At 25.6% G+C, this 11,006-nt stretch overlaps 1 pseudogene; it reads left to right on the forward strand.

Annotated features, from left to right (window-relative positions):
* The first annotated feature begins 3,147 nt into the window (after nt 1-3,147).
* LOC114132912 (uncharacterized) lies at nt 3,148-6,346 on the forward strand (annotated as a pseudogene).
* Nucleotides 6,347-11,006: the final 4,660 nt, after the last annotated feature.

The following is an 11,006-nucleotide window of genomic DNA, read 5'->3' on the forward strand; positions in this document are numbered from 1 at the left end:
CATTGAGTACAGTTATTTTAGTTATATTTATATAAGAGTAGATATACCAAATATCCAATGTTGTCTCATATATGCAGGGTTATTAAAAATGATTCATCCGATTTTAAATGATTATATCTTTTTGAGTTTTTTAGATTTAGATTTACATAATATGATACATTAAATAAAAGAATAATATTTTAAATTTATGCAATGGTACCAACTAGTAACTACCAATAAATGTTCTACGTGACTTTCTTTAGTCACACGAACAACATCTAATCAGAATTCTAATTCATTCTATAGAGTTATACATATCGTCGTAATTGAATATGTTGATTTCTAGTTCTTCTTTGGATGATGATAATTGATAATAGTGGTGTGTACGTGTACCTCTATAATACCTTTAAAACATTCTAAAAATATGTAGTCAAATTGCATAAGATTGGGTGACCTGGAAAGCCAGGTATAGAACATAGGATGATTTATTTTGAATAACCCTATATAACTGCTTAAAATTATAATATTTATTTGGATTACATGATTATTTTATTTTAATGTATTAATCGTATATTATTTCTTTAGTAAAATTGGCATTTTAGCCGAAGAGTTGTTATTTGAGATATTGTTTTATTTATCATCAGCTTATCTTGAAATAAATCGTCACTGGCCTGGTGGTATTGATATGTTTCGCAATCAAATGGTTTGGAGCTTTAAAAATTTTCCTAAAACTCCAAAAGATTTATGTTTTGTTTTGACAAATAGCACAAATATTGATACTAAACATTTAATCATAATTTTTATTTATTTCTACCTTCTAACTTGTTCCAAGTAAGTTATTATAAAGTGTAATATAATAATTATTAATAGCATTATTGAAAAAAACACATTTTTATTATATTTAAAGTTAAAAATATAAGTATAGATGAAATTAGTTCTGTATTATTCGAATAATTAATAATTTTTTAGTAGTTATATCTATTATCTATATAATATCACGCAATATTTTTGTGTAACAAGGAATTTAAGATTAATTAAATATGTTGGTAAAGAAGTAAATACATACTTTTGGCATGTTTTTATAAATATTATGCTATGATATTTTTTAAATCCTGAGTAGAACTTTCATATTAATTTCACGATATTTTTTTAATTCGAAGTTTTTATTATGGACAATTTTGTTTCTAATCCATATTTAAAATGAGTCAATATTAAAATAAAAAATAGTTTTAGAGAAAATAATTGAAAACAGTATTCCTGTGATTGTATTTTGTATAGGCAAAAAAATGCCAACTAGCTATAAATAATTGTAGTCTTTAAAAATCAATAAGATTTTGTATTTTTCATTATTAAGTAAATATAAATTTGTTATTTTTAATGATTCTTATAATAACAGATGTTTATTTTTGGGAAGTAATGAACTATTCCTTTATTTTTTATATGCATTTTTATTGTGAAAATAATTTACACCTCAACCTAACCTATTAGATATTTCTAAAACAGTAAATACGATTATAGTAACTCATGCTGATGTTACATCTATACTGGTCCTCCAAATAGAATTCCATACAATCCTTAAACGATTTCCAAAATCACCTTATCTTAAAAAACACTTCTGAAACTAAGTGGAGAAAAATCTTTTACACTTAAAATATGTCTTCACTTTGAATTTAAAGAGCTTAGATGGATACCAACTATATTTCAGATCAAATTTACCTTAGTCCAACCACCAAATAATCAATAATTGTCTTCATCTGCTTTGTTCTGTATTTAGATTTAAACACACAAATCTACACTATACTTATACATTTTTTATTTGGCTCATTTAGTCTTACGCAGTATGCAAATTTAGGGATCCGTCAAAGCATCTCAAACCCACCCAATCAAACCTTTTCAGTCTATCTGCACTCTTTGACGTTTAGGTTCGGTCATCTAATAACTATGCAACCAATGACTCTCTAGGTCTGGCAGGCTGCAGGCCTAATCTTTTTCCACTTGCGGACCATGTATTAAAACAGTTCATTTTGATAAAATATTCAATATTATATTATTTGTATCATATAATATAATAATAGTAATAATACTAATCGAATTTACGACCCTTATCATATGTTTAAACTACTGAATATTTCCATATACCTAGTCCATAGTTGCTATTTTGTTTTTGTCATTCAAAACTGCTGTTTCGCAATTCTTGTTTGCAAAAAATAATAAATTAAATCTGAATTATTAAAATGTCTCAATAAAAAGCGTAAAATTGGTACTGAATGAGATTGGTTAAAGAAAAATAAGCCCAAATTTCACGTTAATTTATTTCTTTTAAATATTATAAAATTTAATATATTTGTTTTCATTAAAATTTAAAATTGTACCTATACAGAAAAAGATAGATATTTTGTAATTATAATTTTTATTTATACCTATAGATATTTCTAATTTTATAAAATGGTCTTGGACCGGTTGAAGTAGTTCCACGAGCCGCAGGTTGGGCACGCCTGTTCTAAGTATATACAAATATAAGAACCAATTTAAAACTATAACGACTAATGAGAAATAACTAATTAACCAAAAGTTATTACAATAGGTTTTATTCAAAATTCGAACATCGTCCAAAATTCCCCCACCCTCTTATTCCTTATATTTTATCACGTATTCTTCCCACTAAGGCGATAACCTTTCATGTGACTTCCTAAGTGCGTTAGCCGTGACCTTCAAAATCAGTATTGGTATAATTAAATAAACAATTTTGTACTTAAGGATTTTATCAATGAATAAATTTCTTCATCATGTATTCTTCTATGTTATTTACTAAACTGTTAGTATACAGTTAAATATAAAAAGTAACAAACTTATAAGCTGTAGATTTACAATTGTAAATAAAACAAAGTTTTTATTTTTATTTTTATAATTATATATAATTTAATTATGAACTACTAATGAATTTTTATTTACATTGGTTTTAGTAATGAAAAGGAGTCAATATATTTAGAACCAATATGCGATTACTTATGTTCAATACAGAATGAAATTCCTATTCCTATTATTAAAGCAGTTCTTTTTAATATTTCTGTAAATATTAATAATAATAATAATAATAATACATAAATTTTCATTCTACGTATTATTAAAAAATGTGTATTTTTATTATTTTTAGATTTGTTTTGTTTCACATCACGCTGTAAATGCAATATCGGGTTTAACATTTGCAACAAAAAAATTAGTTGAACTTATAAATTCCAAAATTATTGATTTAATTTTTACTCATCACCCTGCATTGTTATATTTTGTGTTCGCTTCAAGTATAATACCCAAAAAAATACAATTAAAATTAGTGAGAAAATATATACTTTTATTTTTTTAATGTTTTCTTAGTTTGATTTATGCTATTACTGTTAGATTAAACTATGGATCCAGAATTCAGATGAAATTTGTTTGGTTGAGCTAGAAAAATTTTGCTTAAACAATCACAAAGCAAAATTATGTTTGATGGTAAATTTAATTACAATATCCAATATCAATAATTGTAAATTATTACAACTATTAATAATTCTAACTTTTAGTTTAACTTTCATTGTATAGGATGTTCTTATTAACGATACAAATATCGACAGTAATAAACTACAGGCAGGATTCAATATTATTAAGAAAATAATAACCGCAGAAAATGAATGTAATGAACACAAAACATTATTAATTATTTGGGACATGTTACCCATATATTTAGGTTCATTCTGCTGTACTAATAATCAAAAAGGAATAGGAGGTAATATATATATACGAATAAAAACATAATTTTATACTGTACAATTGTTATTAATTAATTTAATTAGTTTTAATTAAATTGTTATTTATACTTCAGCAACAAACTTAACGTTTTTATTGAATTTAACTGAACCGTGTTCTCTTCGTGGGCCAAATATTTCCATTAACGAACACCGTAGTATAGTTTATACAATGTCTTCAATCATAAAAATCCATCAATCTACTTTCACTGAACACTATTCACTGTTATCATCTCTTCTTCAGCATCTCTTAACCTTGATTCAATTATCTAACAGTGATGGTGAGTAATTTAAACACAAGAGATAATAATTTATATAGCTCAGAGCTCTATATGCCTAATTGAATAGTTTTTGTAATAACTTTATTTTAGTTTTAAATACAATTAAAAAAATAAGGACTTTTTACATGCTCTTGAAAAATTATGCCTCTCAAAAAACGACAACATTTGTTTTCTTGCAATCAATACTGTAATACAATTATGCCAACTTGAACAAGAAGAAACTGTGATAGAGCACAGACTTTTAGTATGATTTATTATATTTATTTTATATATCTATGCTACACTAAAATGACAAAATTTACACATTAGGTATAATAATGAATTTATATTTGCTCTATAGTATTCAATAACGTTAAAATGTGAATATATTTTAAACGCTATGTCCAGATTAAGTGAAAATTGTATAATATCATCTATTATATTATTTAAAATTATTTTACAATATTACGAAGAAGGTATTTGTAAATCGGTTGAATTTACTGAAGCACCTAGTGTTGATTTTTTGAAAACTATTTTTTTGCAATTAGAAACTATTATATCTCAAGTAAGAATTTAAATAAAACTATATTTCAATTTTTTTAATTCCTTAGATACCAACAATAATTAATACTTATAGGGATTGGATCGAATGTCAGACCATGCCTGGGAGTGCATGACTACAATATTATCAACAAAACTTTTGAAACATTTACAGAAATTAACATATCTTAAAATTGAGTTCGCCACCGATCCTTGGCTTAATTTTATACTTGCAAATTCGAAATCCTTCAGTGAAAGATGCTTAGAATTTTTATATTTTTGGTTTAGACATTTTGTAATAAGTAAGTACCAAAAAAATATTTTAAAAATAAATTTAAAAAATTAGGAGAAACAGTAATTAAAACAGAATGTAAACCACGGGTATTATTTTTTGAATTGTGGGTATGTGGAAATATGTATATTTGTATTATCTTTTATATATTTTATCACGTTAGTTTCTATATATTCTATTACCTATTACTAATAGTTATTTCATTTTATTTTTTTAGTAGTGTAAACTTAAGTACAAATATTTACTGTCACGGAAATCGTGAAAATGTGTAAATTATTTTGTAATTATAAAATTCATCATTTTTATAACAACTTTTAATTTTCAACACCTAGGCATAAAACGGTGTACAAATTTTCTCATTTTCTCATAATATTCTAACTGGAATTTAAAATTAAATTTAATAAAACCAAAACTTTAAAGCTATACGAGTATATACTTATTTTATGAGAGTTAAAAGTATAACGACATTATACATTCAAACATATTTTATAGATTTATTTTCAAACCATAATTTATTGTCATTTTATTATTATTCAAACAATATTAATTTTAAACATTTTAATATAATTTAAATAATGGTTTTTAAAATTTTAGAACACATTTTAAGCTATTTACAACCAATTGAAATGTTAATTTTGTTACTAATGTTGATAAACACCTACTTTTATGGTAGGTAGGTCAAAAAGCTAGAACATGTAATATACAATTTCTCTTAAATTGTATACCTATTGTACTTAAAGGAACCGCAATTTAAAAATATTTAAAATACACGTGCGTGTGCATTTTTTTTATCATTAATTCATTTATACCTACAATACTAATTATAATAGGTAGGTAGGTACCTATCCACTTAATATAAATTAATTATAAAATAGTCACATACTGTAAAATTTACACTACTCCGCTCAAAATAGTTTTTCTTATGCAATGATTTATCATTTTAATAACTAAATAATAATAATAGTAATAATAATAAGTAGATTAATTATCAATTAATTCAATTGAATCCAAATTAAACACTTGCATAATAATAATGACCTACCTCGATGACGAAATATAGGTAGGTACTCGAAATACCTAGCAAAAAATAATGTGACTTCCCTAGTTTTTTTGTAAACGTGTCCTTTATAATAATAATAAATAATATTGTACCTATACCATTATAATACTACCTATGCATGTATAGATGATGAAGATAATTTCACAATACGTGGATTAAAAGTCTTATGCCCAAGTCTCTTCGATAATACTTTAGTTAATATTTCAGTAACATTAGTCAACCAAGTTTATGAAAAAAATGAATTAATATCAAAAGCTAAGAGTATTATACAATTGGTTAGTATTCATTATATACCTATACTTATCTCATATGTTTTGTCATTCATCATCTCTTATTTTTTGTGGGTGACAGATATTAGAAAACAAATTCTTGTTACCTGATGAACTAAAGGGTAAAATGAACATATTTGTAAATCAAAACTAATCAAACCCACAAACATTTTAAATATTTATTTTTTAACACTTTTTTTGAAACTATTTGTAAAACTCATAAGAGTTATTAATATATATATATTTTTAATTTATCTATTATTAAATTTATAGAATTTTCTTTTAAGCAAGTTTTGTAAAAACGTTTTGCTGAATTGAAATTAGTAATTACTTATAACCAATAAGCTGTATAGGTAACTATTTTAATTGACTGTATTAAATATTGTTTAAATACTAATTTGTATGGTATTTATAATAATAATATTTAGTTAACCTATATTTTATAGTATACATATTTTAATATTTTTTTTTTATTTATATACATAGATAATGTAAATGTGTTGTTAAAATATGTTTAATTAAAATGTATTACATACAAAATAATATGTTTTACTGCTTTATATGTAATACAGAATTAATGCTATAAAACTAAGTGCCCACCTGGATATAGAAATATAAATAAAAATATTAAATAACATAAAATTTTCTCACCTCCACAATATAAATATTAGTATCGTTATTTTTATTTCTAACTCAAATTATTCGGATTTAAAAAAAATAAAATATTATTATTATTTGTAATTGCTTGTGTTCAATATTGTATATAATATATTTATCGTTAAATTTATTATCTACTATAGCTATTCCCTGTACATTTCGTTGTCTATTAAAAAATTAATAATGCGAACTGTATATGAATAATATGTTTTATTTTATAATAGCTGAACAACAATTAAATAAAAATAAACAATTATCAAAATCATTTTTCTGTTCTTTCAGTGATAATAAATAATAATAATAATTTCATTCGCACTTATTATTATTACAACTAATTATTATAATAATAATAATTATTATTATACTAAACCACAATACCTAGCGACCATTTATAAACAAAATTTTCCATCGTAAATCTCGAAATCCCTGCTTGAGCACCTCACGGGGTTGGACCTCTCTCTTTTTTTACATGTGCGAGGTAAAAACCTGGTGACAGATACGAATGATATTATTGCATTTTCATAAAAATCCAATGGATTACTTTAAAATGTACTAATTATATTATAATATGACACATAATTTAAAATTTTTTGACTGTAGATTACTACCTAAGTATATAATAATACAAATATCTATACCAATATATTTTTTTTAAATAGGACTTATTATTAATGATTTATATTTTATATGATTTTTTTTAAATTAATTGTTGAGTGTATACTCGTATTATAAGCATTTTCATTGATCCAATGTTCAATCAGAGTTTCAGACTGGCAGAGTGGCTGAATAAAATGCTAAAATGATAGGTAAAAGTATTAATTTAACAGCGTTAATGATATGCATATATTAAGTATATAAACTATATTTATACAATTGTATAAATATAATTCATACAATACGTACATTATAATTTGTTTCAGTTTATTTCTTCTTTAAGCAAAGAAGGTCGCAAGGAACGCTCGATCTATTCGTATATTGTATATATTTTATGTATAGTATTATACATAGAAAGCAAATTATTATTCAATATACAAATGTGTATATATTATACATTATTAAATTATACGTATGTAGCGAGTTAAACGGAGAAAAAAATACAAAAACTATCATCCAGCTGAGAATTGAAGAAAAGTAACGGTTCATCTGTCCGTGTTATTATATATGCACGTAGCTTTATGTTTGGGAATCGCAAAGAATGCGTCGTAATAAATATGTGTGCGACAAGAATCTGGTAACGGCTATAAACACATTACCGTACACGTGCATGCGCTTATATTATTATGTAGATATTATTTTTTGTGAACGAGTGTTGAGATTTGGCGTCTGAAAATCGCCGTTGTGGTATGATCACAAGGTCGGCAAGCTACCATAAGCGGAAAGTAACACTGGCACCAAAACTACATCAAAGCATCCCACGTGTACGGGGAGGGCTTGAAGCGAGTTGAATACTATGTGTACGCACTTCCACAGAGATCTAATAACCTAATAACGCATATCATAATATTATGTATTGCGCTCGACGCACCCACGTGAACAAGTTTCACTTGCACACTACGAAGATGGTCCTCGCATATGTAATTGATACAACAATATAATGCGATGGAAAGTGTTTTTAAGGGCTTTATATTAAAATTGACAGTGGGCAGACGAGTTACGATGAGTGTTGTCTTTATATTATTATAAAAAAGACAAAACTGATAAGTATAGGTAACCAGTAACCACTCAGCTGTACAGTAGGTAGGTGTCGAGTGCACTACATTGTTGAGTAGGCTACTGGAATAGTGTATAATGATTAATGAATGTGCTAAATTTAAATTCAATGATAATTATAATATCATAAAATAATCACAATGAATTAAAAACGTTTCTATGAGCGGAAACGGTCTGTCAGTCTATTATACTATACTAATAATATTTTCTTATATAATGTACAGCAATTACAGTAATTTATTTTATTATTAGCTTAAAATTAAAATATTTTAAATATATTGTCTGCATATAGTAAATTATAACAAAAATTCTATTAAAATCGTTAGTTTTTGATTAAATATATACAATTTTGTCAGCATTTGAATTTCGAAAATCAGTTAAAAATAATTAAGAATTGATCATTTGTAATTATACATAATAATCTGTGAGTTTTCGTAATTTTTATGAATATTAATTATTAACACATTTTGAACTTTAAACACTCATAAAATAATCGTACTTACATATGTTTTTTTAAATATTTTTAAATTACTATATAAGAACATTTTAAGTGGAGTATTTTATTAAACTTACAAGCTTTTGCCCAATCTTAGAAACTTAAACAATACTGTCGAATGTCTGTGTCTCATAATCTCATTTTTTGAATTTTTATCTTTGCGGAATATAGTTTTCAATTATTTATTATTGTAAATCACTATAGATGTGCAAACGTTCAGTGTATCATATTATTATACTTAATTCTTTTTAATTTTGGCGTTGATTAATTATTATAGTACCTACATACAGTTTCTTTGATATTTCAAAACTTAAATCTATAACGGGATACTGGAAGACTGTGGACCATATCATATTCACATTAACTATATATATATAATGTTTTAATAATGGCTGAGATTAATGATTATTAATTGTACACACAATTATTGTAATAATTTATAACGATTAACAGAGATACAGTACAGAGCCATAATTAATAATTGTATTAAGACTGCTTGTAATAATAACTTTAATGTACGGATGATGTATGTGCAGGCATATAGCATGAAGGTTAGAATTAGAATTATACTCTAATCGTCATGGTATACAGACATTTAGAATTGTGTATTCAACTATTTCAACTGCATTATATTATATTGTTATCTGTCGCTAGTTATCTGTGCGTGATCACCGCTACTAATTACGGTTTCCAAACTTTCTAGATTCAGATGTATGTACGTTTAAGTGGTCGGTTTACATTTGCGTATGAAATACACAATATTGTTTTATTTTTGTTCTTATATGTGTCGTATTGTTAAGCCCTAGTTGAATTTATTACAAACGAGTGTAGAAACGAGATACATACTTATTTTATTTATTGTACTATACATACACTACTTGAATTTGAATATAGGAAATGTCTCGACAATTTACTCATAATTCAGAGCTGTGCGGAATATGTTGGTAGTATATTATAGCTGATTGTTGTACCAAAGAGATAATAAATAATAATAATAAAAAAAGTAAAGAAATGAAATTTAATATAGAGATGATAGAGATGATTCGTTGTGCCGTACGGCACGTGCATCAGTAGGTACTAGTCTGGACTCGGAGCTATATAATGTTGCAAAATAAGCATATTATATAGCGTCCGAAGACACTGTACAAACCTGTGGTAGTACCTGTATATTATTTTTATGTCGCGATTGTGAAAACGAAACCATTTTCGATTACTATACGGTATAATATGATATTTTATTAGGTGATTGACACAAAGCTAAGGATACTTAATATAATATATTGTGTATGCGTTTGCAACAAGTGTATATAATATATAAGTATTATATGTATATGGGCACATGATATTACGTTCCTCGATTGATTTATATTCAATGTGCAGACGAATGATATAATATAGCTCACTAATGAATTCACAGGATATTCTCTTTTCAATGTACAATGCGTATACACACGCGAGCCAGACGATGACGTGCAACGAGAGAGGAAAAAATGATTCGACTCAAAAGAAGAGTTGACGGTATGAATGTATAATTCGATTATCGCAGCGGATTTTAGGTGTCGGTCGCGTCTGTGTACGTTCATAAAATCATAACTCACGAGCATTCCTTGTCCGTATGCCCATCAAATATATATATATATATATATATATAACATTATGCTTATAAATTATAATATAATACTAGATAACATACCTATTATAGTAATATTTAGTACCTGTATGTAATATTTATATTATAGTTTGTTTGAAAAATCTTTTAGCGCGTTGAAAATAAGTAGGTACGCTGTTTATTGATGTCGACATTACTAGTTTCACGCGCATGCCTCCTATAGGTGCTTCCATATTAAATATATTATTATGCGTCGAGGATTTCGCACATTGAGCTGCAATAGTGTTAAATACGAAATAAAACGTTTGATGTATAAGATGTCTAAATATGGTAGAATAATTAATAACACACA

Source organism: Aphis gossypii, chromosome 1 (assembly GCF_020184175.1).
Source record: "Aphis gossypii isolate Hap1 chromosome 1, ASM2018417v2, whole genome shotgun sequence".
NCBI lineage: Eukaryota > Metazoa > Arthropoda > Insecta > Hemiptera > Aphididae > Aphis > Aphis gossypii.